This window comes from Manis javanica, chromosome 16 (assembly GCF_040802235.1).
Source record: "Manis javanica isolate MJ-LG chromosome 16, MJ_LKY, whole genome shotgun sequence".
NCBI classification, from domain to species: domain Eukaryota; kingdom Metazoa; phylum Chordata; class Mammalia; order Pholidota; family Manidae; genus Manis; species Manis javanica.
In genome coordinates, this window is record NC_133171.1 from 3176782 (window position 1) to 3202291 (window position 25510).

A 25510-nucleotide genomic window follows, 5' to 3' on the forward strand; every position below is an offset into this window, starting at 1 on the left:
AGGGAGGAGAGAATGGCTATTTCTCAGGTCAGACTCTGGAATTGCAAAATCTCTAAGCAGGAAGAAGATATGTTTACGACTGCTGTCCGGTTTGGGGGCTGGGGTGCTTCTCCGAAATTCTACATTTGATAAAACTGGAGTTCTACATTTGATGCAAAACATGGTCACTTGATACTTTTAATAAGAATGAAATGTATTCCTCTTCTTTCTACATTCTGCCTTAGAGCAGTCATTTTTGGTGTGGATTCTAATTCTGCATGGCATCGCACAAAGAGAAGAAGGAATTCATTAGTCAATCAATTCAGTAAGTTCGATTGAATTCGTATTATATTCTGGGAGATACAAGGAACTGTTAAACCCAGTCCTCCCCTGCAAATGACCTACAACCAGTCTGAGGATCAGCCACAAGACAGGAAGCTTGTTTTGCGTTTTGTTCGTCATTGTAGGACCCACGCTGGATGCAGTATTTACTTAGTGCATTCTAGGTGTTCAACAAATATTTGTCAAATTACGTGAATGAGATCAACAGGATGATAGTAAGTCCTTCCTACGCAGAGGGTGAGCACTCTTGGCTTAGGTGATTAGAGCAGCTTTGGAAAGAGGATGGAATTTCAGCAATGCCTTTGGGTAGGACTTGACACAGCTGGTGGAGGGATGACAGAAAGGAGTTACTCTTTCAGGTAAGGGGACAAAGATGAGTCAAGCCAGGAGACTGAGAGACCTGGAGCATTTTCAGGAGGGGGAATGGATGGAGTGCAAGAGGCCGGGCAGTGGAAGGAAAGCCTAAGAAAAAGGCGAGAGTTAGAAGGGCAGGAGAGTGTGTGCTGGGTGAGCACCTCTGGATGGATTCCCCTTCATAGCTGAGAAGGTGAATCATGGATAAAAGGGAGAGCTGTGGCAAGGGGAAATTGTATAGACCACCAGGCTGGGCCTACCCCACCCCAGCTGGGCACAGGAGAGTTAGGCTCTGCAACTTCCTGCCTTCAGTTTAACCTTTAGAAAAAGGAAACTTAAAAAAACCTCTGACTTCCTATGTACTTTTCCAAGTGAGTCATAAGGATTATTATGTTCATAGCCAGTTTTGATGTAGAGATAGAAATAGGAAGGAAAACAGATCCCAGAACCCCCAGGAGGCTGCTCTGAGCCATAAAATGTCTGAGAGAGAAACAGCCACCTAGTGTCCCCTCCCTAGGGTCCCTTCTCCCCTCTGTCCCTCCCCATGTTATAGGATGGAAGATGGCAAGGCACCTGGTAAGCCCAGGTATTTGCACTTTAGGACCTCCCGACATGAAGGGTGTGTGTGTTGTGTGGGCATGTGGGGTGTGTAGTGTGCACATGATACATGCGTGTGTGGCATGTGTGGTGTGTGTGTGGGGGTACGTCTTGCATTGAAAGGGTTTGGGGAAGAGCAAAGCTGACGGGCTCAGGCTGTGCCAAATTTCTCCTGGGCAGGCCCTGTTTATAGGAATCTCAACAATGGTTAAAACATATACAAACACACAAAGCCTAGAAAAACAAATTAGTCAGGAAAGGGGGAAAAAAAACCCTCATGAGATTGGATTTCTCAATAAAATAGTTACAGGAAATTGTTTATACTCCAGGAGAGATGCGTTTTTTTCTATAATTAGCTTTCGCATCAATGCTGCTGTCGTCTCATGCATCTGAACGGGAGCCACCAGCCACCCCACCCCCACCCTCTGCGTGCGCAGCTCTGTCTTCTCTTGCTCCCCGGCAGGCTGTGAGCTCCCGGGTGGTAGGAACTGATTCATTCACACAGAACATTACTGGGCACAGAGTCGGTGCTCAGGGGATTTTTTGAAAGATGGGATGGAGGAGGGGCTTTGAGGTAGTCTCCTTGGGGGTCTCCCTCACAGGCTCAACCACAGGAGGGTTTGCTGATTATCCCACAGGCAACTCTGGAATCAGTTGCAAGTACATACACGCACAGACACACACACCCCTTCCACAAACAAGCATTACTTCTTAAAATCATGGGCTCTACTCAATATCCAGGAATAAGCAAGTTTTCTGGATACAGTGTAATCCATTCCCTGCTAACGTAGTGTGTTTCTATTTTATGGAATTCATACTTTACGTCAATGTACTGAAAGACGTCAAGGGTCATCCCCCTCCTTCCCCTCTTCCTTAAGTGGTCACCCTCAGATGGACCTTGGGCTGCCCTCTGGGCCCCTGGCCCCTGGTTAAGAACCCAGGATCAGTCAGGACCATCTAATCACCGATGGCTACGAGAGGCCCTGCCAAACTTTGAAACGCTGCTTCTGTCTGTGAGGCCACATGCCAGTCCTAGGAAGCATCTCAGAGACTTTCCATTAGAAGAAGAAGGAGTGTGAGGATTTGTGATGCTTCTGTCCAAGAACCTCTTGCTGCAGCCCCTACTTTGTTGGGGGTGGGGAGCAGTGAGGGGAGTAGAGTGAAGGTGCTGGTTTATTCAGCTCTATTCAGCTCTTCCAGGTACAAAAGTAAACTTCCCATTGTCCAAATGGGACAACACAGGTGTGTCACTGACGTTTGCGGCAAGTAGAATGTAGTTCACTGTGAAATGCTTAAGGAGATTGTCCAGGTGCTGGGATTGCAGCCCAGATGACTGGGCATGATTTGGGTAAGGGGGATAGTGTGGAAGGAGGGCAAGGAAGGGGAGGGAAGGCCTTTCCCACATTCCTGCATGGAGGGTCAGCTAAGGTGGGAGTTGGAAATGGGCAGAGTTTGTAGGGTCAGGACTCCCACATGACCACGATCTGGCCAGGAGTCCAGCGAGGAGAAGCCGAGCTATGAGAGGCTTGCACAGAGTATATGCACACATGCGTTTCAATGGCAATCTTTATTTGTCTGCCTTGTCTTTGAAATCCTTTCATCTCCCTTTGCTTAATCTGAAAAATACAGCCTGCATAATGATAACAATATCTCACATGTGTAAAAGTGCAAACTTAAAAGTGGCTTTTCATATCTTTGTCTTGTTTTTTCCACTATATTATTAACTCATTTGAAGTGCTCCTAAATCTACCCACTCCCAGAAGTGTCAGGAATGCTTATCAGCTTAATATTGCATTTCTACAGAACCACTTACTGAAAATGATTGCTAAGACATTCTTTCTGTGCTTTGAGAAGCAGATAAGGCTATGGGCCAACAGCCACTTGCTTTTGGAGGTATGCCTCCTTCAGGAGGGCTTTAGGAGGGGAAGCAAGAATGCAGGGGTATCTCTTTTTTTCCCATAGGTGAAGGGTTTGGCTTGGTTAGTCAGCTGTTGCCACTCTAACACGGCTATTTCAGCACAAGGACTGGGGAAGAGGTAATCAGGGGTCTAGGAATGAAACCCCCACTCTCCAGCCTGTCCAAAGAAGGGCAGAGCACCATTCCCTAGTGAACTTGATAACCCCCCTGCCAGAGGGGATTTCCCCCTTCTGATTGTCAAAAGCCACATGCTGTGGGGGGTTTCATGAGCCCCCTCTCCTTCCCAGAAACTGTCCCCACCGGGCTAGGATATGCAACAGACCTGTGGCCCAGTGTGTGGAACAAGGTATTCTTGAAGACTGTGTTTCCTCAGCATGTTCCTGCTGTGCTGGAGGTCCTGGGATCTGTGACCATGACCATACCTTGCCCCTGATCCTTGAAGGAATATGACTTAGCCCTGACGCTTCAACCCCATGGTTGACGTAAGGATTCGAAGTTCTAACACCTTTCCAGGTGAGGAACCATTGGAACGGTAACAGCTACCCTTTCTGAGTGCTTCCTGCAAGCCAGGTCCCACACTTGGCTGAGCATTTTACACCATCTAATCCTCAATCACCCTGCAAGGTACACATTTATTATTCCACTGCATACCTGAGAAACATTTAAAAGAGAGTGTTTGAGCAGCTCCCTCAAGATCTCAAGCAGCAAAGAAACGACAGTGCTGTGATTTTAATCTAGACTTCTTGAACTCTACTTGAGATTTGAAAACCAGTTCTTGTGTGTAAATTCATTCTCTCATTCACTTTGTATTTGCTGAGCTCCTATTTGCTGCCTGGGGCAAGAAAGACACTTAAGAACACAGCAGACCAAGCTAGAAATTCCATGGAGGTTACATGCTACTGGGAAGAGACAGAAAATTAACAAATATGTAACATATGATATGGTATAAGTGTTAGAGGCAAAAATAAATCACAGTAACAGAGATAAAAAGATCTGGGGTGGGACATCCTACTTACAAAGGAAATGATGCTTTCCTGATGATAGGACATAAAAACGCTCCCCCCATTCCTGCCAAGAACAGTTTCTAAAATCCTGGAACCTGTCATATCCAGCTGTGATGAGAGTATGATGTTTCCTCAGCCAGCACCAAAGGAGTCCCCGCCAAATAGGTGCCTTTCAGCTTCTTGGGACATTCATCAGAATGGAAATGTTACAGCGCAGATGGACTGAATGACATGGGTAATGGTTCAATCCTGCCTGGAGCCTCACACCCCACCCCCTACCTTGATTTGGAACCAAACCCTTCCCCTGCTTTCTTCAGGAGGAGCTTTTGAAAACTGACCCCCACCAATCTGGAAACAATTTGGAGATTCCCAAGAGGAAAGGGCTATGTACCAGTGTGATTACTGGTATTGTTTTCATTAAATACAACATGATTGGGAATTACTGGGGAAAACCACTACTGATGAAGGAAGAGCTTTCAAAAGATGTGACAAATCAGCATGTCCAAAGATTGGCTGTAAAATCAGGAGAATGATGAACTATCAGTGTTTCTAAGCTGTATAAATAAGCAGTTTAATAAAGTTGTGTGATTTAGAGATCTTGAGGAAAGGTGATCTCATGTTTTAGAAAACAAGTGATTTAATAATGTAACAATATACTTTGGAAGGATTATTTACCCCAGAAGTAGCAAGGTTTGTTAATACCCACATAGAGGACAAAGAGTTCTTGCATCCAAACAGATCTGGCTAATTGCCTGAAATACCTAGAATGTAAGCAGCCAACGAGAATCATTGTTAGAACACTCAATAAAACCTAATATCCTTTGTCTGTGGAAAATTGAAAATTAATCTCAATTGAAAAAAATTCCATATAACTCCATCATATTTTACACTTCTGAAGCCTCTGTAATCCTTTCCAGCACCCTCAAATGGTTTTTGGTAGTAATGGAGTTTAACTCTAATTAATTTACTAGGTAATTAATGTATGACCATTTTGAACCTTGTATATTCTCATTTTATGTCACTCAGTAAAACTAAAACTGATTTTTTTCAGAAACCAGTTTTTCAAGATTGATAGCATAAATGGTCTCGTTTCTATTATAAGTATATATACATAAGACTTCAATATCTTCTCTCGAATCAAAGAGAGAAGGTAAGGAGGGTTCTCCAAATACACTAGCATTGTGGTGACATGTATAATAGAGAGAAAAATAGAGCTTTTGAGGCTAAGTGCTTCTTGCTCTGTGCATCTTATTTACTTAATGAAATTCTTGGAACAAAAAGGTCCAAAAAATTCAAATAATGGTGGTAGTGACTAAATTTACTATAATTTTATGCATAGTATAAATTTGCACCATCCAATATGGAAGCCACTAGACACATGTGGCTATTAAGCATTTGAAACATGACTACTTTGAATTGAGATATGCTGTCAGTATAAAATGAACACTAGATTTCAAAAATCTAGAATGAAAAAAATAAATATCTTAGTTATAATTTTATATTGATTTTTTAAATGACTATATGTTGAATTTATAGCTAGTCCCTGATTTATGATGGTTTGACTTGTGATTTTTCAACTTCATGATGGTGCAAAAGTGATACTCATTCAGGAGAAACGATACCTTGAAGTTTGAATTTTGATCTTTTCCCAGGCTAGTGATACACAGTTTGATCCTTTCTCATAATGCTGAGCAGGCTAGTGAGCTGCAGCTCCTAGTCAGCCACAGGATCACAAAGGTAAACAACCAATAAAGTGACAGCCATTCTGTTTTTCACTTTCATTACAGGGTCCAATAAATTACATGAGAATATCAGCACTTTGTGTTAGATGATTCTGTCCAAATGTAGGTTTATGTAAGTGTTCTGAACACTAAGGTAGGCAACATTAAGCTATTAAGTTTAGTAGGTTAGGGTATTAAATGCAATTTAGACTTATGATATTGTCAACTTATGATGGATTTATGGGAAGTAACCCCACTGTAAGTTGAGGAAGATTCTGTATTGGAAGATCTGCTTGTAAAATATATTATGAGAGTTAATTTTACCTCTTTCTTTATGTGTATTTTAGTGTAGCTACTAGAAAATTAGAAGTATATATGTGGCTTGCATTTTAATTCTGTTACTGCTCTAAAATTTAGAAAGCACAAAGGAAGCATTTATTTCAGTTTACCTCAGGGTATCACAATTTGGAAATTGTACTTAAGCAAGAACCACCCTGAGGAGGCATCACGATTAGATGATTAAGTACATACTTTGCATACCCCCCCCCACACTTGAAGCAAGAACATTGATGGCAATGTATAGATAAATAAGACAGTATAAGCAGGTTCAAGACATAATATGTATCTGTGTGGACCAGGTGCATGGACCAGAAAAGCAATCAGTAACATACAACACAAAAGATCTTGGCCTGCTTCTGGAGCAGGAACCAGGGAAAGACATATGGGAGTTTGGGTCTTCCGAGATAATGGTCACTGAAATTACTCTCTACACAGTGGCAATAGGAATCAAGCTGGAGACTGGGGTGGGACTCCCCTAACTAAAAAAATTAATTTAAAAAGGCTAAGAAAAGTTCTGCTAATTGTTGCCTGGGAATATTGTCTCCTTGAATTGGTAGGACCTAAAAGCAGCCTCATCTCCAGGATCTGAAAGAAGCTAACTGTTTGTTGTATGACTGGATCGGCCATAAACATTAATTCTAGAAGCCCCAATCCTTACAGTATATGAGCTCCAAAACTGCAACTTAAGACTGTTTAGTCAGCAAGCCCCAAGGACCCAGATGGAGGCAGTCATAAAAGCAACTAGAGTACAAGGGATGGGCAGAGAAGGAAAAAATAGAAAGAAAAACAAGAAAAACTTAATTCCTTCCCAGAATGAGCCAAGAGACATGATACCAAAAGAACAAAATGTAATACGAGACCGATAGCCAATTTAAGTCACCAAGAAGAATGAATTAAAGTTCAAGAATAGTCTGACAAAGACTTTAAGGTAAAAAAGGAGGTAAGTGAAAGAATAGCATCACTAAAAATAGAACAGAAATTGGCAAGCAAAAACAGGAGTAAAATAAAATAGGAAGATACAAAAGAAACAATGCAAAATATTTGGACATAAAAATTATATTTACTGAAAAAATTTGATAGCTAGACTGTACAGACTGGAAAATTGTACTGAAGATTTCACTAGCATGCATCATAAAAAGACAGAAAAAAAAATACAACAAAACAGTTAAAGGTCTTAGAGGACAAATGGAAAAGTCTAATTTATATCTATCTAGTAGAATTTCCCAGAAAGGTAGAAAAGAAATATTTGAAGAGATATTTTCCAATGTTTTTCTAGAACTGAAGAAAAACATGAGTCATTAGAGTAAAAGTTAAGCCCAGGGACTCAGAGGGATAAATCAATATTAATCATTATAAGGTAATAAGTGTAATGAAACTATAAAGCATCAAGAACAAAGGGAAGTAAAAAAATATTTAAAATTTTTAGAGTAAAAAGACAGATTACTTATTAAGGACTGAGAATTAAACTGATAGTGACAGTGGATACCAGGAAATGAAAGAATAATGTCCTAAAAAGGCTGAGTTTAAGTATCTTAGGCTAGACTTTTATACCCAGACAAACTACCATTCCAAAAAAATTGAAGCCAAATAAAGATGTTTTTAGATTCATAAATACCAAGAGAGTCTGCAATCAGTTGATGCTCATAAGCCCAAATATTTAAGATGCATTTAAGAAAAGGAAAAGTGAACCCAGAGGAAAGGCATGCGATACAACAGTGACAAACATAATATTAACAAAACATGCTGATTGATTTAATTTAATGTCAATTATTTAAAGGCTATTTTAGCAATTTTGAAGAAAAAGGCTAAAAGCTCTAGGAAGTGGTTGTTTAATAGGTAGTTTAAAATGCTTAGGTAGTTTGTAACATTCTAAACTTTCTGGAATAAATTTAGACTTTAGGAATAGAATAATGTTATAGTTGAAGATTGGAGATGGTGATTAAAACAATAGAAATGCTTTAACACCCACAGAGAAGGAGGAAGAGATGCATGGAGAATATTTAAAAAAACAAACTAAAAACACAACACCTTTATCCAAAAAAAAGCTTGGAAGCATAATATATATAGTTTAATCCAATAAAACTGGATAGTAAAAAAAAAAAGTGATAGAAGTAAGTGCAAACAAGTTAGTGATTATAATGAAAATGTATTAAATTCATCTCATGAATGATAGATTTTAACAGATTGGACATTTTTAAGCCAGCTATTTGCTGTTTACAAGAAACACAAACAAAATTGAAGACACAATCACACAGAAAGATGGAAAGCGGTACCATGCAATTAATAACTAAAGAAATTTTGTATGATAATATCAGTATTAGGCAAAATAGAATTTCAGATACAACATATTAAGGATAAATATGGGTACTGCATAATCATAAACATGAAAATTCACCAAGAGAGTCAACACAAACACATACTTGGAAGTTTTTACACATACCCCCAAATAATTCATGGGGAAAGAGGAAATTGGAGTAGACATTGCAAAATATGAACATATTTTAAGTATTTTAAAATTATGATTTTAAGGACATAGAAATCTATGACAGTTACAAAATATTTACAATATAATGAACATACTACCTTAGAAAACTGTTGGATGTAGGTAACATGATTTGAAAGGTAAATATATAACTTTAAGTAAACTACTTAAAAATTGAAAATGAAAGAATTAAATTTGCAACTTAATAATCTAGAAATAAAAGAGCAAACCGAAAGAATTCAAAAGGAAAGAAAGCAGAAATTAATAACAGAAAAGAGCAACAGTAGGATGATGACTAGAATCAATGTTTTTTAAACAGTTTTATTAAAGTATAATTCACATGCCATAAGTTCACTCACTTAAAAGGAGCAATTCCATGTTTTTAGTATATTCACACAGTTGTGTAACCGTCACCACAATCTAATTTTAGAACATTTGCATCACCCTAAAAAAAAAAAACCTGCCCCTTAGCAGGCCTACTGAATCATAGGCAATCAGTAGTTTCTTAGCAAACATCAAACACTAATCTAGTGTCTTTTTCTCTATACATGTAGTAATCAAAAAACTTTCTACAAGGAAAAGCCCAGGGCCAGTGGTCTCACCAAATGTTTAAAGAGGGATACCTATCTTTCATAACTTTTCCAAAAAAGAAAAGAAGAGAGGACACTCTCCAATTCGGTGTGTAAAGCCAGCATCACCCTGAGAGCAAAGCCAATATCACGAGAAAGCAAGCTCTGCGTGCAAACTCTGTGGCTCAACAGGAAACTTTATTTTATTTTATTTTATTTTTTTTTTGAGAGGGCATCTCTCATATTTATTGATCAAATGGTTGTTAACAACAATAAAATTCAGTATAGGAGGGTCAACGCTCAATGTACAATCATTAATCCATCTCAAGCCTAATTCTCGTCAGTCTCCAATCTTCTGAAGCATAACGAACAAGTTCTTACATGGTGAACGAATTCTTACATAGTGAATAAATTCTTACATGGTGAACAGTACAAGGGCATTCATCACAGAAACTTTCGATTTTGATCACGCATTATGTCCTATAAACAATCAGGTCAAATATGAATATTTGTTTGATTTTTGTACTTGATTTATATGTTGATCCCACATTTCTCCTATTATTATTATTATTTTTATTTTTAATAAAATGCTGAAGTGGTAGGTAGATGCAAGATAAAGGTAGAAAACACAGTTTACACAGTGCTGTAAGAGGGCAAATGTAGATGATCAGATGATCAGGTGTGTGCCTATGGACTAAGTATTAATCCAGGCTAGACAAGGGCAGCAAGACATCCACGGATGCAGAAGATTTCTCTCAAAGCAGGGGGGGTGAGGTTCTGAGCCTCACCTCTGTTGATCCCCAAATTCTCACCTGATGGCCCCCCTGCGACTGTGCCTGTCTTAGGTTGTTCCTCCCTTGAGGAATCTTACCCGTCTCTGGCTAACCAGTCATCTTCCGGGGCCATACAGGGGCAACAGGAAACTTTTGCACATCACTCAGCCGCCACAGTCCAATCTGTACCCAGCAAGAAAGTCAGCCCTGCAAATGGCATGATAGACATGCATTGCTGAGACCTCTGAATAGCAGGTCTGAAGGAAAGTCATGCTGACTTGCCCACATTAACAGAGATTGGTGCACGCCCGTGCAAGGGGGGCCTCCAGAAATGGGAGCTGATCTTAGATTCTACGACACTATGTATTACATTCCTGTTTACAGAAAAAGTGTTCAAAGTGTGAAGTTCCTCCTCTTTGGAGGAGTTGTGCTACTTTCATGACTGAGGGCAAAGCCAGCCCATGCACATTGTTGAATTAAGATAAGTCAAGATTTATTCATTTCAACCCGCAGGGAACCTTTCTTCATTATCACCCATGGCCACCCCACAACAGGAGCTCTCTTCTCCACTAACTCCAAATCTCTCAGGATCTTCCTTTGCATTCAAGTCTAAATGAATGGTAACAATATAAAGAATATTGTAACCCGACAATGTGCATTTTCCCAGAGATTTGAGCTTAAACCTGAAGACTGGAAATCGATCATTTCTATCAAAGCAATTTTATAAGGAATAATTTAAGGGGCAAGATCTTGTAAGTACAGAGGGCCTCTGGCTTTACCTTATCCTCTAAAACCCACACATGTACTAAGAATCTCCTTCAATTCTGATGCCAAATTCTAGGCTGCTAGAAATATTAGAAAGTTAGCACTGTAAGTCTGCCTGTTTGCATAGAGTTTCTGAAATTTGTCCAGGAAATACATAATAGAAGTTCTATAAGCAAAGCAAACAGGATACACTAAGGAAACACATCTATATCCAGGTCACATCTATATCCAGAAGTAAATGTGGCTTTCCTTCCAATGAAATATATAGCCCAGATTATTGAAAACCACTGTAGATGCAGCCTCAGAAAAATGTATAAGTGACTTTAAAACTCATTAATTTCAATTACATGGGACTGTTAAGCAGATCTGTAAATCCTTTAATGGTTCAGGCGATGTTTCTAGTATCTGATAACCAGTCACTTTGAATAATGAGTATCTGGTACCATAATCACTGGGGAATGTGTGGCCAGGCCTCAGAAAGCCGTTTTCCTCATCTGCCTCTGAGATGAAGAGTATACAAAAGACAGGTATTGTGTTTGCTCTGGGACCATGCAGTCTCCTAATTCCCACTGGCACCATTTGGACTAATTCCATTTTAAGACCAACTAGGTGAGATCTTCTAATCATTGCCTGACTTCTTATCACAAAGTCAGATCTCTGTAGCTACCAGTGGCTTAATCCTTCCCTTGCAGCACGGTAGAAAGTGTTAGTCCTCAACTATTTCTTTAGAAAAAAAAGCAGAGGATTGTAGTATTGGAAATCTGATGAATCATAAGGGTGAGCTCATAGGTTAAAAATGGGGATAACCAAAGTACTAAATGAATGGTGGAAAGAACTTAAATCTCTATTAACGACTTCAAGTTACAAAAGTAGGTAGGGCATATGAAACCAAAAAAGATCGGTCTGAAAGCACACGAAAATGGACACAGGGGAAAAAAAGAGCTTCCCGGTGAGGAATGCTTCCAGGAGACAGCACTGGGAGCTGCTCATTTTATTTTATTACGTAATAAAAAGGAAAAATTGATTTTTTTTAAGGGATCAGGCCCAAGGAGTTTTTAGCATGTGTTATGAACTCATTCACAGAGGCACCAACATATTTTAGGTCAAAGTTGTCTAAAAATAACTTTCTCCCTCAGTTCTGGGACATTTTTCCAGTCTTTTGCCAAGAATCCAATTAATGTGTGTTATTTTTTCTTTCAGGCAATTTTATGTGGCTTTTTTACCTCATACTTTTTTTATTAAAAAAGTCATATGGCCAAGTGGATGTGAATAATATGATATGTGAGTAGCTAAAATGCTAAGGCTCATAATGCAATTACTTGATTCCCTCTGGCCCAGGACGTTTATGAAGATCAATTACCTCAGTTAAGCTACTCTTCCAGCTTCCTTGCCTTCTATCCTTAGGTTCCACCGTATTTGATGTATGCAGAGTGCTGGTGCTGAGGCTCTCTGCCCCTGTGAAGCTGGCAGTGAGTGGGCAAGTGGAATCAGATTAGGAAATAGGAGCCAGCCGGGAATGTTCATCTGTGATCAGACTTAGGCAGGTATCTACCTGGGAACACATCAGTCTGAAGGGTGAAACTGGCCTATCTTCCCAGGGCATCAATGAATAACAGTATAATACTTCAATAATAAAACCATGTCAAATATATTGAGGAATAGGATATACATGAACTTTTAAGGTAAAACCCAGCAGACTTCAAAAGATATTTCATGGTCATGTTTTTCTATGTGGACCACTTTAGGCTGAGCCTCCAACCTCCTAGAAGCCTCTCACCACACAATGTGAAGCACACTTTAGAGAAGAGCTGTGACGAACGGTCATCTGAGGGAGTATTATCATCAGTCTGACAAAACATTCAAGATGGATCACCATTGCCTATGGATTTTAATATTGGCACAGACTTTGAAGATTATCTGGCCTAATCTATTATTTTAAAGATGAAATTAAGAACAAAAATAAAAGTAGAGAAATGTTTTGGGTGGGTTTTCCTTTCTTTCTTTCAGGTTCCAGGGCAAAAATTTTCCGTTCAGTGAGCGATTGACGATTCTCCAAGCACACCATTGTGTTTTTGTTTACAATTTTTCTTTTGCATACAAAGACTTTTTCCTTTGGAAAAGTTTTGCTTTCCATTCTAGACCTAGCTCAAAATCATCTTGGGGAAATCCTTCTCTACATACCCAGACAGAGTTAGCTCCTTTCTCTTCTGAGCTCTAGCAGCTCTTTAAATATAATTTTGCTTTAATTCCTCTCATCTTAAAAAAAAAAAAGATAAATATAAATAACACCCCTTTCTGATCTCCTTCTCTGATTGTCATCCTATCAGTTTCCTCCTCCTCACAGCTATGATTCTCCAAAGAATTGTTTCCATACTCAGACTTTACTCTCTCATCTCCATTTACTCCTCAATCCATTCCAACAGGCTCCTGAGCTCTCCACTTCATTGAGTTTAATACGGGCGAAGTTACCAGTAACTTCTATGCTGTCCAATCCCATGCCTGCTTTTCTGTTCCTATCATACTTGTCCTCTCTTGAACAGTCTACACAGCTGACCCCCACTTCTTCAAAACACCTCTGGCTTCTGGGACACCACACTCGACTTAAGGCATTTTTCCCACCTTCCTTGGGAGTTCATCCTCCTCTCCTGGATCTTGAGTGCTTGAGTTCCTCAGAGCTTAGACCTCAGGTGCTTCTCTTTGCTTTCTTTCTTGGTGGTTTTGTCCACTCCTGTCTTCAAATTCTGTATCTATGTCAACAACTCTCAAAAATACATCTACAGGTGAGAGCTCTCTTTCTGAATTCTAGATTGTGAATCCAACTTTTACTTATATTGCTAGCATTGTCAAGACTATAAGTGATAATATCCCACCAGAAAACTAGCTAATATAAAACAGAAAGATAGAGATAGATACAGAGCAAGCAGAGAAAGCAGAGAAGCCGAGAAAGGAAGACAGGGAGACACAGAGAGATTGGTGAATGAACAGATATTGACCCTTACTCATGTCACCAAACTGGGGGAAGAAGTGAGAGGGCTCCAGTATTCTCAGGATTCTTTCTTTCTGACTCTTCTCTATCTTCCTATCTTCATTCTTTTAAGCCAATATAATCCCCATAGAGGGGCCATACTCACCAATACCTCTAAACTTTTAGCCCCACAGCTCTGCGACCACAGTTTTAATCTCTCTCTTTTGCCCACTCAGATTAAGAGAAAGAACTTGATTAGTCCAGTGAGATTCACATTGCTTTTCTTTGAATCAATCACTGTGACCTGGGAGTCAAGATATTATAATTGATATAGATTGGGTCACATGCACACCTCATAATTATGAGACCAATAAAGTTGGGCCAGGCACACACAGTATGTATCAAACTACTCACCATTTCCATTTGGATCTCTCACAGGTATCTCAAGGTAATGATGTCCAAAACTTAACTAGTAATGTTCCTCCAAAAAACATGATTCTCTTCAATCTCAGAAAATGACACCAACATTCATGGGATTTCTCAGGCAAGAAACATAAAAGTTATGCTTGACGGTCCCTCTCTCTATGGATTTTACAGCCAAGATATGTTTTGGACCCATCCACTTTTTTCTGTTACCTTCCCAGTTAAGTTGATGTCTTCTCATACCCAGATTGCTGTAAGAGCATCCTAATTTGCCTCCCACTGTCCACTCTTGATTTCCTCCCATTCTTTACCTGCAAAGCAGAATGATTTTGTAAAAATTAAAACTCACCATACCTTGCTTCTGCTTAAAATATTAGAAAAGCTTCTCATTGCTCTTGAGATAAGCCCTGAATCCTTAACTTGCTCTCCAAGCCCTGGGGATCCAATATCTGCTTTCTCTCCTAACCTCAGCTCTTCCTACTCTCCCCTTTCCCCACTCAAAAGGTTTCAACCAAATCAATCTTTCAATTTTTGAAAAGTAATTTGAGCTTTATTGAGCCACAGGGCTTTCACCTGAGCCAGACAAGCATATCTGGTTTTATGCTCTCTAGACCCCACACTTGTTCACATTACAGCTCCATATATTTTGTGTGAATTTTTACCTGTAAGGTTCATAAGGACAAGGACTGCATCTATCTTGTGTGACATAGCACTTAGAAGATTTTCAACCAATATTTATCAAATGAATAGTCATCCAATTTTATTATAATACTTTATATATCTGTGTTTTCGGCCAAAATATGAATTCATTCTTTTATTTACAAATAATTTTTGAATTCCTACCTTGTACTAAGGAGTCAAATATCGGGGACAGAGCCATAGAGAAGAGAGATGGAGTCCTTACCTTTGGAAATTTGTGGTCTTTTTGCTATTCAGAAACTATATGTTTTCCCTTTCTGTATCTCAATTCCTGGTAGATACCAGCTATGTAATGTTTGCTGAATGAATAAATGAATGAATGAATGAATGGAAACACTGAACTTGACCACCAACTACTCCCTGTTCTTGGCACTATTCCCAATTCTGAGTGTTAGGAATGACCAAAAGGCTCATGGCAGAGAAAGATGGGCTGCAAGCCCTGGATTTCCTGGCTGGCAGTGAGCTAGACAAGACATAATGATCATCTGCTCGGTAGAAGTGAGATAGTGAGGACCAAGACAGGATATTGGCACAAGGGAGGAAAGAAGGCTCTAGATACTTGGCATCTAGGAGCCTTGGGGCAAAGGGATGGGAGAAAAATTATAAGCTCAGTGGAGTAAGAAAGGAAGAAGGAAAATGAAGAAAGGAAAAGGAAGAAGGAAAAGGAAGAAGGAAAGATTTGCCTATTTTTCATTGAAGTTTCTTATTTAATGTCAATCTTCTACTCTATGCTATGAGCTCTGGGGTAGCAGGATCAATGTCTGTCTTGATTATCAGAGTGTCCCCAGGGCCAATTGAAGTGACCATGCATAACTGATGGATGAATGAATGAATGCTCAGGCAGAACAGGCTCCAGGTCTCAGAATTACAACTGCAAGAATCTAATGAGGCCAGAACACCTGTTCCTGTACCTCACACCACCAGAGAACACACTTCCAGTGGCTGAGTCTGGAACTCTCTCTCTCCAGATAAGCAGGAAGCCCTTGAAAGGAAGTTCTCACACCCAGATTCCAACCAGTCACCAGCCCAGACATCCCCAAAGCACTGCCAAGAAACAAATGGATTCTTACCTCTGGGTCAACAGGTGAAAATTCTTAGTGGGGAGAAAGACAACCCTTTATAGCTAGAGATAAAAAGTCCAAAAATGCATTTATGTCTAGAAAGCATGGATAGTGTGAATGAGCAGATTATATTAGGTAATTTTTTCAGAGAAGATGTGTCAGTGGTGGTGAGGTATACAATATAGGAGGCTATGGGTACCTCTAGTGAAGAGAGGATGCCTTTAGGGAGAAAAAGGAGGCAGAAATTAGGAAGCTTGAAGATCCCAAACATCAACTTGGTGGGGGGATTACATGTAGAGCAGATACAATTTTGTGCCTTTCCAAAGTAAAAGGTGATATCGCATAATGGCTAACCATGTGATCTCTAGAATCCAGTGACCTGCATTTGAATTACGGCACTATTGATTCTGACCAAATCACTTGGTATCTCTAGGGTTCAGTTGTTTTACCTGAAAATACGGTTCAGGAGACCCAGCTCCTAAGATGTGGAGAGTGCTGAGTGAGGGACTCCTTAGAGCATCTGGCATGTATTATGTGCTCGATAAATACGGGTTACTGCTAACACTCACCCAAAAGACTTGGCAAGAGGTGTGTGCACCTTTTGGGCTGATTGCTAATACTGGAGATTCAAGGAGAACCAGAGGAGGAAGGGGAGTCCCTGAGATAACCTTCAGGAGCAGTGTTCAAGCGGACCTGGGCACACAGTCAGCACTCTGTGAGCAATGACCTTTCTTCCTTCCACTGTGTCATCTCCCTAGGTCTATGCAACTGAACGTCAAGTGCACGATTCTCTCTGCTCTACCTTGTAGCGCCCTGTGCCTTTGACACTTTTTTGATCTGGAGACAGCTGAGCACAGCCCAGCAACTACACAGAAGGAAAGCTGTCAAAAGGCAGATCAGTTTCCTTTCTGAAGAAATGCATATTTTAGGGCAACCATCCAGATGCTCAACCCACCTTAGAATCTAATCAAGCACAGATAATGCAAAATTATAAAGACAGATTTTTTTCTTCTTCTTCATTCAGCATTTTAAGAGCCCTCTGCTCAGGAGGGAGCGGGTGGTTTCCTGATTGTGGGCAAACACAGGCAGGAAGTGAAGTTCAGCGCTCTAGTGCCACCTCCTTCCCCTTTCCCCTTCCCCATTCTACACCCCCAAGCCTTTTGCCCCCATCTCTGGACCCAGAATCGTCCATAATTTCCCAGCCAAATTTTTCTCTCAAAAAGGATCTGAAACTCATTTACATTAAAATACAAATGAGGATTGCAGCTGAAAAGATTGCCCCTAGATTTGCCTTTTTACCTTAAGCCCCCCAGCAAGATTTCACTCACCATCTACAAGGAATAGAGAGACTTCCTTTGTAGGCTCCAGAGTAACCTCGCACTTTGGTATTTTTAAGGTGGATTCACTGTGGTGAATCCTGAAATCCCACTACTTGGGTTGTTAAATTTATCAGCAGAGTATAAAGAAAGGCATGAAGGGTTAAGGAGAGCTATTGGTGCTCAAAAAATGGTAAACATCTCCACTACTTGGGGCAGAAGAGGTAGAGACCAGTTCAGTAGTTGCAGTTGCCCCTGAATTTGAAGTCCCCTGGAGCAATTCTGCTTTGACAACCAGCTGCTCTTGGATCCATCTCTCTCTCAGGAGGTCGGGGTTAAAACTCCAGAAACTGATTTTTGTAACCAGCACTGTGGGGATGAGAGAGAGTTAACCGAAGGGATGAGTAGCAAAGTCCTGGCCCCTGCGCCAGGCAGGAGAGAGCTGGGTATGATTTGAATCGCCCATCTCACTTCCTGGAGCTTCATTTGGGAGCATGAGTCTGACTTCCCCGGTTCACACTCTCCCTGTCAATCACAGACATTTCTAAAGCTCTACCCTCTCCGATCTCAGCTGTTTTACGTGTTGCTGATGGATTTTTTCTTTCTGCGGTACAATTCTGAACATGCCCAAGGAACCCACATCCCACACAACCCACCAAGTGTACGCACAACCCCATCTTCATGCAGTCACGAGAGGTATCTTTTTACAAATAGGATTATTTAATCCCCACATTTGAAATGAAATGTGAACACTTAATCACAGCTTTTAAAGCCCCTACGTGACTTGGCCCCTGTTCATCTCTCTGACCCCATCTCACACCATTTCTCCTGCTCACTAGGCTCCAGTCACACTGACTTAATTGATCTCCGGCCTTTCTCCTCCCTCTTGCCTCAAGGTCACCACCCTGCTGTTCCCTCTGTCCGGACTATTCTTCCTTGCAGGATTGGTTCCATTGCATGGTTAGTTCTTGGCTCAACAACTACTTCCCACTAGAGCAGTCCCCCAAGGCTCAATCACATTAACTCTTTTTGTGTACTGCATTTCTACAATATGAAATTACCTTATTTATTTCTTTGTTTTTTTCCCATTACCTGTCTACACCTCACTTCATTGTAAATTCCCTGAAGCCAGGACCCTGGTTTTCCTGTTCACTGTTCTATCTCTATTGCCTACATAGCAGTCAATTTTCAATAAGCATTTTGTAATAGAACCATGTCATTCTTCTGTTCAAATCCTTCCATGGTTCTACATCCTTCTCAGGATAAAGTACACATTCCTTGGCCTGCCAGTGCACAATCTCCATGTTTTGTCTTAATCCCACATGCTAAACTATAATCACATTTCTCCTTTATTATTATACTAATTAACACACTAAATTGAAATGATCTGCACAGTTTCTATCTCCCAACCTTTACTCCTCAAAGGGAAGTTTGTGGACCCATGTCATTGGCATCATCTGGGATTTTATTAGAACTACGGAATCCAAAGTCCGGCATTAGACCTACTAAATCACCACCTGCATTTTAACAAGGGCCCCAGGTGCACATGGGGCCATATGACACCTCATACTTACCAGAGGAATAGCATCAGGTGGGCAGTCAGTCACCTGACGGGTATGAAACTTCTCACCATTCCCACTTGGACCTCTCACAGGCATCTCAAGTTGATAATATCCAACCTGAAATAGCAATGGTCCTTCAAAAAACAAGACTTTTCCTCCAGTGTTTTCAATCTCAGAAAAAAATATATTGTCCTACACTAGTTTGTGAGCTCTTCTAAGGCTTTATTAGTTTGCTTTGGGAATGGAGGCCATGAAGGTGACATTCTCTGCAATAGGAAGCCTAAGAGGATTGAGCGGAGGTAGGCAGAGAGAGAATAGCTTTATTTTCCTGTGAGGGAGCTGGGGGATAGAGATCAGCTGGCAGGTGGGTATACGAGTTTGGAACCCAGGAGAGAGATCAGGGTTTGAGAACAGATCTTGGAGCCAGCATGCGACAGCCAGCACTGACTCCACATTTCCTGACCAGCGGCCCACCACATGTCAGTTCATTCACCCTCCAAGGTGACTATCTCATGTCCTGTCCTTTCTCCTGAAGCCTCTGTCACCTCCTCCCCAGACTTCACTCTTAGCTGATGAGCTGACTTCCTATTTTACAGGGAAAATAGAAGTGGCCAGCAGAGGTCATGTACCCACTCACCCTGCTGTACCTGTAGTCAGCCCTTCTTTTCATGAGAAGCTGCTATGACTTTGTTAAATTAACCTTCGTTAAGTGGCGTATAGGATGAAGGGAAGGGGGCCCACAAGAGAAGCTGCAATAGAGAAGTTTATTACTCATTAGTCCTGAAGGAAGTACATGGCACACCTCCAGAGACCATGAGGGGAGGTCAAGGCAGCGTGCAGGCAGAGAGAGTGACATGCTTTTATTAGGGTCATGGTGGCATGCTTTGGGATTCTCAGGCTAAGGCCAGATTGTTCAATTCAAACCAAAATGGGTTGGGTTTTGGTAAGCTTCACAGGGGTCCTATCTAAGGGGCATACGAGGGGAAGGCCCGGGAAAGTGCGGGAGGCTGTTGATCACAAGGATTGCTGAGGAAGTCGTATCAGGAACTTACGTCTGTCTGTGACTCTGCAGGCCGCTCTCTAGGGCATGCGCTTGCATAAGGGGCTAACGTTAGTTTAAGGAGCCCACGGGCTGCCTGCTCAGAGCCAATGCCGAGGCGGCAGTACCCTGGAGGAGCCCAGCTACGCTCTCTTCAGAAGCCGATCTCCCTGCCATTTCTCAGACCCCGTTCCCTTACCTCATCTCAGCAATTCACTCTGCTCTCTCTCCTAGGTCATAAAACTCCCTTTCTACTGGATTTTCGATGACCATTCAAGTATTAAATGTCCTAGCTTAAAAATGAACCAGAAAAGCCTTCCTTGACTCTGTGCCCTGTTTCTGCTGTCGCCCCATTCTTCTACTTTGCCAAGCTCCTCGGAGGAGGCATCTACACTGGCTCCTCCAACTTCTGCCCCTGTCTCCTTCACCCACAGCTGAATCTTCTCTGACAGGGTCACCAGTGACACCTACAGCACCCTTCCATGGTGCAGCTCTCGGTTCCACCACACTTCCCCCACCAGCCACTGACACAGCTTCCGCCTCCTCCTGAGCCCTCTCCCCTGGTCTTCGGGGACACCCCCCTCTGCTGGAGGTCCTCCTTCTCGCTCTCAGGCCCCTCATCAGACCACTTGTTGGTGTCCCTCGTCTCCCGGACCTCTCCACATTGGCACGCCCAGTGCTTGTCCTCAGCTTGCTTCTCTCCCCAGGTGCACCCCCGGGTGGTCCCCTCCAGCATCGCCTCTTAACTGTTAAGCGGTTAATATCAGTATGTTAAATGCCTTTGACATACAGACGATTCCCCAAAGTCCTCTCTCCAGCGCAGCAGACCTCTCCCCTGACCTCCACATTCCTATATCCAACTTCCTTCTCAATGGCGACACTCCAGTGTCTAAACGCCGTGTAGAATTTCACCTGCTGCAAAGGCGCTGGGGGATCTTTGTGGTTTTCAGCACTGCGATAGCCCCGCCTTCCCCAGGCGGGCTCTGCACACTCCCATCACGGTGTTGCTCTGTCAGCATGCAGGCTGAGGACTGGTCAGTTACTCAGCAAGTTAGTCTGTACGTAGCCTGAGGGCTCCAGGGAAGGGAATGGCATTTATTAGGCTATTCCTATGGGCCAGGTACAGTGCAGGTATTTTTCATATGCTAATATACTTGATCCTCCCAGCAACCCAATGAGACACACGTGATTTCCCATTTTACATAGACAAAAATTGTGGTTCCAAGGGGTGAAATAACTAATCAAGGATCTTGCAACTACGTGGCAAAGTGGATCCTGGACCATCAGCTTCTAGACTCTGTGAATACATATGAGGGGGAGTGTCTCCTGTGGAAGTCCCCCACTGAGGCAGGTCTGCAGGCTTCCTGTCCAATAGCCAATCCCTTCTTCCTGCCAACAGAACTGGATTCTGTCTGTGTATGGGGCAGCCTGGGGCTTCCGGAAAGCAGAGCCTTTCCTTACCCAGGAGCAGAATCACTGGTGAAAGCCAGTTATGACTTTTTGTTTGCCTACTGTTCATGGGCGGGTGGCGCAGTTCTGTGTCCTAAGACCTGAGGCCTGTCTGCTGCAGAGTGGGAGTAGGAGAGAAAGACCTTCTAGGAAAGGAATAATCTCTTAAAAAGAGGGACAGAGACCAGAAAAGGGGAATGTCTTCATTGGGGCTTTATTTATATATGTATTTGTATGTGGCTGTGGCTGCGATGCCCTACTTGGAGCAACTGCAGACACTTCGCAGTCGTGAACCGACAGCCGGAGAGCAAAACTAACGTGCACACATTTACTGATCTGCTGAATTAACCAGCCTCTCCCTCAGACCTCGTGCTTGGTGAGGCAATACAGATCTATTGTGCAAAAGATTATCATTATTCGTCACAAAGCAGCCAATATACACAATATGCTACATAGATTTGTACCCGCTAGGTTATCCGCAGCTCCTATCAGTGACAATTGCTTAAAAAAATGTTTTGATTTACTGCATAAAGAATGTTGTGTGCTTCAGAGTAAAAATGAGTGAATTCAATGACTTATTACTGGGTGTAGAAAGTTGAGGCAACCACATGCCACTGGCATGCTCTCTAACAGCACAAGGCAAGGAGAAAAAAATAGCATGCTATATAGAAAAAGCCCTGATTGTGTGTAATATGGCAGCATCCCAATACCTTGCACAAGGGAAAAAAGCATTCATGTTCAGTCCCTTTTCTGTCCCATGGCCATTTCCTCCCATGTAATTAATTGAAATTTTGTCCTTGGATACCAAGGTCCAGACTAAAAAGAACCCAGACTGTATCCTCAGTCAGGAGGTAGCTGTGTTTGAGATTTGTTGTTGGCATCTCTGAGCTGTGACCACAGCACACATTTTTGTGGGAAACATCAGATGAAACTTTTATAGCAACATTCTTACTTTAGGAAGGAGCCTGGTGGTGGCAGGGTTCAGCATGCCCAAGTGCTTTCCTTCACCTAAAACTTGTTTGGATTCATTCTTTCCAAGTTAATGAGACCACTTTTCTCCTTTCAGAGCAAATGTAGCTGGAGGAACAAATGAATGTAAAATTGAGAAACATCAGAGCCCCCTTTCCAAAGCCTTATTTCCTAAGACCCTCTGTGGTCTGTGAGACAACTTGAGTCCTGGTTGCTGATAAAAATGACATAATTTTAGAACTTTCAGAAGCCTGTGTGGCCTCTTCATTAAAGACAGCAATTAGAGCCTCAAAGTCCTGAAAACAATTACCTAAAGGCTTTCAAAATGTCCATATTTGGTATTATTCTGGGCACTGTTCTCTTCCTCTTGTTCAGCCCCTGCTTATGCTCTCACTCAGCTAGATTATTCTAGGCGTGGTTCCCAGAGACGGGGCAACTGCAGTGTATGAAGGTGCATTGGGAAATTTCTGGCTAAGAATTTGGAGAAAAGTCTCCTTCCGCCCACTTTCTCATTGCCCTGTTCTGAGGGAAGTGACTTTATGTGATTCCTTACATACAGATTGTCACATTCGACCCTGTGACCCTGGCTGATGGAGCTGGGGAGTGGCTCTTGTTTTCAAAGCTGTCCATCCCTAAGCCAGTGAGATGACTGAGTGGGAGCCCCCTACTGGACAGGGGTGTTCAGTGCTTTGATATACTCCAATGTAACATTGGGTATGTCATCTTTTTAAATTATTTTTTCTAGTTTCAACATGAGTATATTACTTGTGTAACAAAGAAGTGAGGAAAGTATTAAAGAAGAAGTACTATGTCCAAAAATAAATTATAAACAACTCCTAAGGCTAGGCCCAGTTGTGACATTGTAGAACAATCCAGGAGATGGCTTAATTGTCAGCCTATATTTTGTCTCTTTTTGGATGCCCTACCTATATCTCAATTCCTCCACAAAGGCCACCATTTAAGTATCTCTTGGTGCCTTTATTTTCTTTTCCACCTTTCAGGTATATATGTTTGTATCCAACTACCTAATGGTATCAGTGTGTTTCTATACTTCTGTAATAGGTACTTTTGGAAAGACTTAGTTATCTGGTAAACAATAAATCCAACAAACAGTTGTTAAGGATAGTTTGTGTGGTCATGAGGACACTTAGATGATGCTTGTTTTTTTGTCCTCATTAAGCCTGGTATGGTGCATCATGACAGATCTCAAAACCATGGTGATACAACCCACAATGTACTGAGGAAATTTTTAAAAGACGTTTTAGAGACTTTGTTGCTCAAACAAGACTTGCCTACCTTCACTAACTCATCAGCCTTACCTAAAGTCTGAAAACCCTCAAGGGCCATTCACAGTCCACCCAAAGTCAACTGGGGAGGGCTATGACCTGATGCTAGAGTTACCAACATTGGTGATAAGCCCAAGGAGACAGTGAAACTCCTTAGAAGGTACTTGTGAAACACTTAAGCTTAGAAACTTGGCTTTGGTGAGTTAAAAATGCAGAGCATGCCTATAATACCAGTTCTCACTTGAGCAAGAATTTGTTAGTTCTTATCATAGCCAACTATCTTCAGGGCTCTGAATCACCCTAAATTCAGTCTGGCATTTGCACAGGACAATAGGTACTTGGCATGACCTGGTTAGGGAATGATGCAAGGCTGTTTCCCATTAGGTCTCTTTGATCTACAGCTGGGCCAAATTCCCTGGACCTGTCTCCAGTCAAAATACACCCCACAGGAATAAAGGAAATAAGTCAGATTTTTAAGAGTAGGGTTCTAAGTACTTTTCATCCTGTCTTTATTCATCAAATATTTATTGGATACTGTAACTATGTTCTTGAAACATATATGTGCATAAGAATTACTTGGGAGGTCTCCATGCTTCAGAGAAACTGATTCAGCAATTCAAGGATGGGGCCTGGGGATCTACATTTAACCAGCTTCAATGGGTGACTCTGATGCAAGCCTCTACAGGCTGCTTTGTAAAAGTTTAACTTGGTCACCAAAATGAATAAGCAATAGTTCCCTGCTGTCAGGAGCCTGCAAGTCTAGAGAAAGGCAGACACACTCTTGTGATATGATGTGATTAACGCAATCATAGAAGTCCTGGTGGTGACAAAAGGGAGAAGGATACCCTCTCCAGGGGACTGTGGTCTTGAGGGACGTTGCCAAAGGAGATGGAGGAAGGGTATTCTAGGGAAGGGAATGGCCCTCATGAGGCCGTAATCATGAGAATACATGAAATGTTAGGGAAGGGTGAGCAGTTACAAGCTACGGGAAAGTACAGGGTTCTCCAGGGCTGAACAAGCAGGAGAGAATCTTAGACAACATGGATCTCCATTCACCAACTAAGTAATTTCAACTTTACTTTGGTAAAGTAAAGTTGGTGGAAGTTTTTAAGCAGTGACATGAAGAGATTTTAAATTTGTCTGTAAAAATATCTAATATTGTGTGCTGTCCATTCAATAAATATCTCCTGAGGATGTGCCCTATGCCCAACAGTGTACTAACTACTAGAGGTTAGAAGACTACTGCACTTAGGAATTGCTGTGATAGTCTAAGCAAGCAATGAAAGTCAAATCTAAGGTGGTCCAAGTGTACAGAGGTAACTGAATTGATTCACAAGATTTGAGATTTAAAAAGAAAATTAGCAGGATTTGGTGATAGGTTAAATTTAAAAAGCAAATAAAAGATGTGCAGTGTTTGGAGGCAGAGAGACTTGTATGGACTGAATGTTTGTGGCCCCCCAAATTCATATGTTGAAGCCTAATCCCTAATTTGAGGGTATTAGGAGGTGGGCAGTCTTTGGGAGTAATTAGGTCATGAGGATAGAGTCTTAACAAATGTGATTAGTGCCCTTAATGGGAGAGACACAAGAGAGATGATCTCTCTCCCCTGTGTGTGAGGACACAGCAAGAAGGTGGCCATCTGCAAACCAGAAGCAGGGCCCTCACCAGAACCTGACTGTGCTGGCATCCTAATCTTGGACTTCCAGCCTCCAGAACTCTGAGAAATAAATGTCTGTTGTTTAAGCCACCCGGTCTAGGGTATTTTATTAAAGCAGCTAGAACTAAGACAGAGACGAAGTGTATGATAATGACATTAATGGAGAGTGCAGGGGGCAAAAGACCTAAAGGGGAGCAAATGAGCCCATCCAGAGAGTGCATCAGGGCAAACACATGTGCGG

General features: G+C 41.7%; 1 long non-coding RNA gene across 1 annotated transcript; it reads left to right on the forward strand.

The window, feature by feature from the left end:
• The first annotated feature begins 593 nt into the window (after window positions 1-593).
• LOC118971078 (uncharacterized) lies at window positions 594-12801 on the forward strand. The gene is made up of 3 exons (XR_005059354.2): window positions 594-680; window positions 3478-3703; window positions 12589-12801. It is a non-coding gene; the product is annotated as an uncharacterized lncRNA (long non-coding RNA).
• Window positions 12802-25510: the final 12709 nt, after the last annotated feature.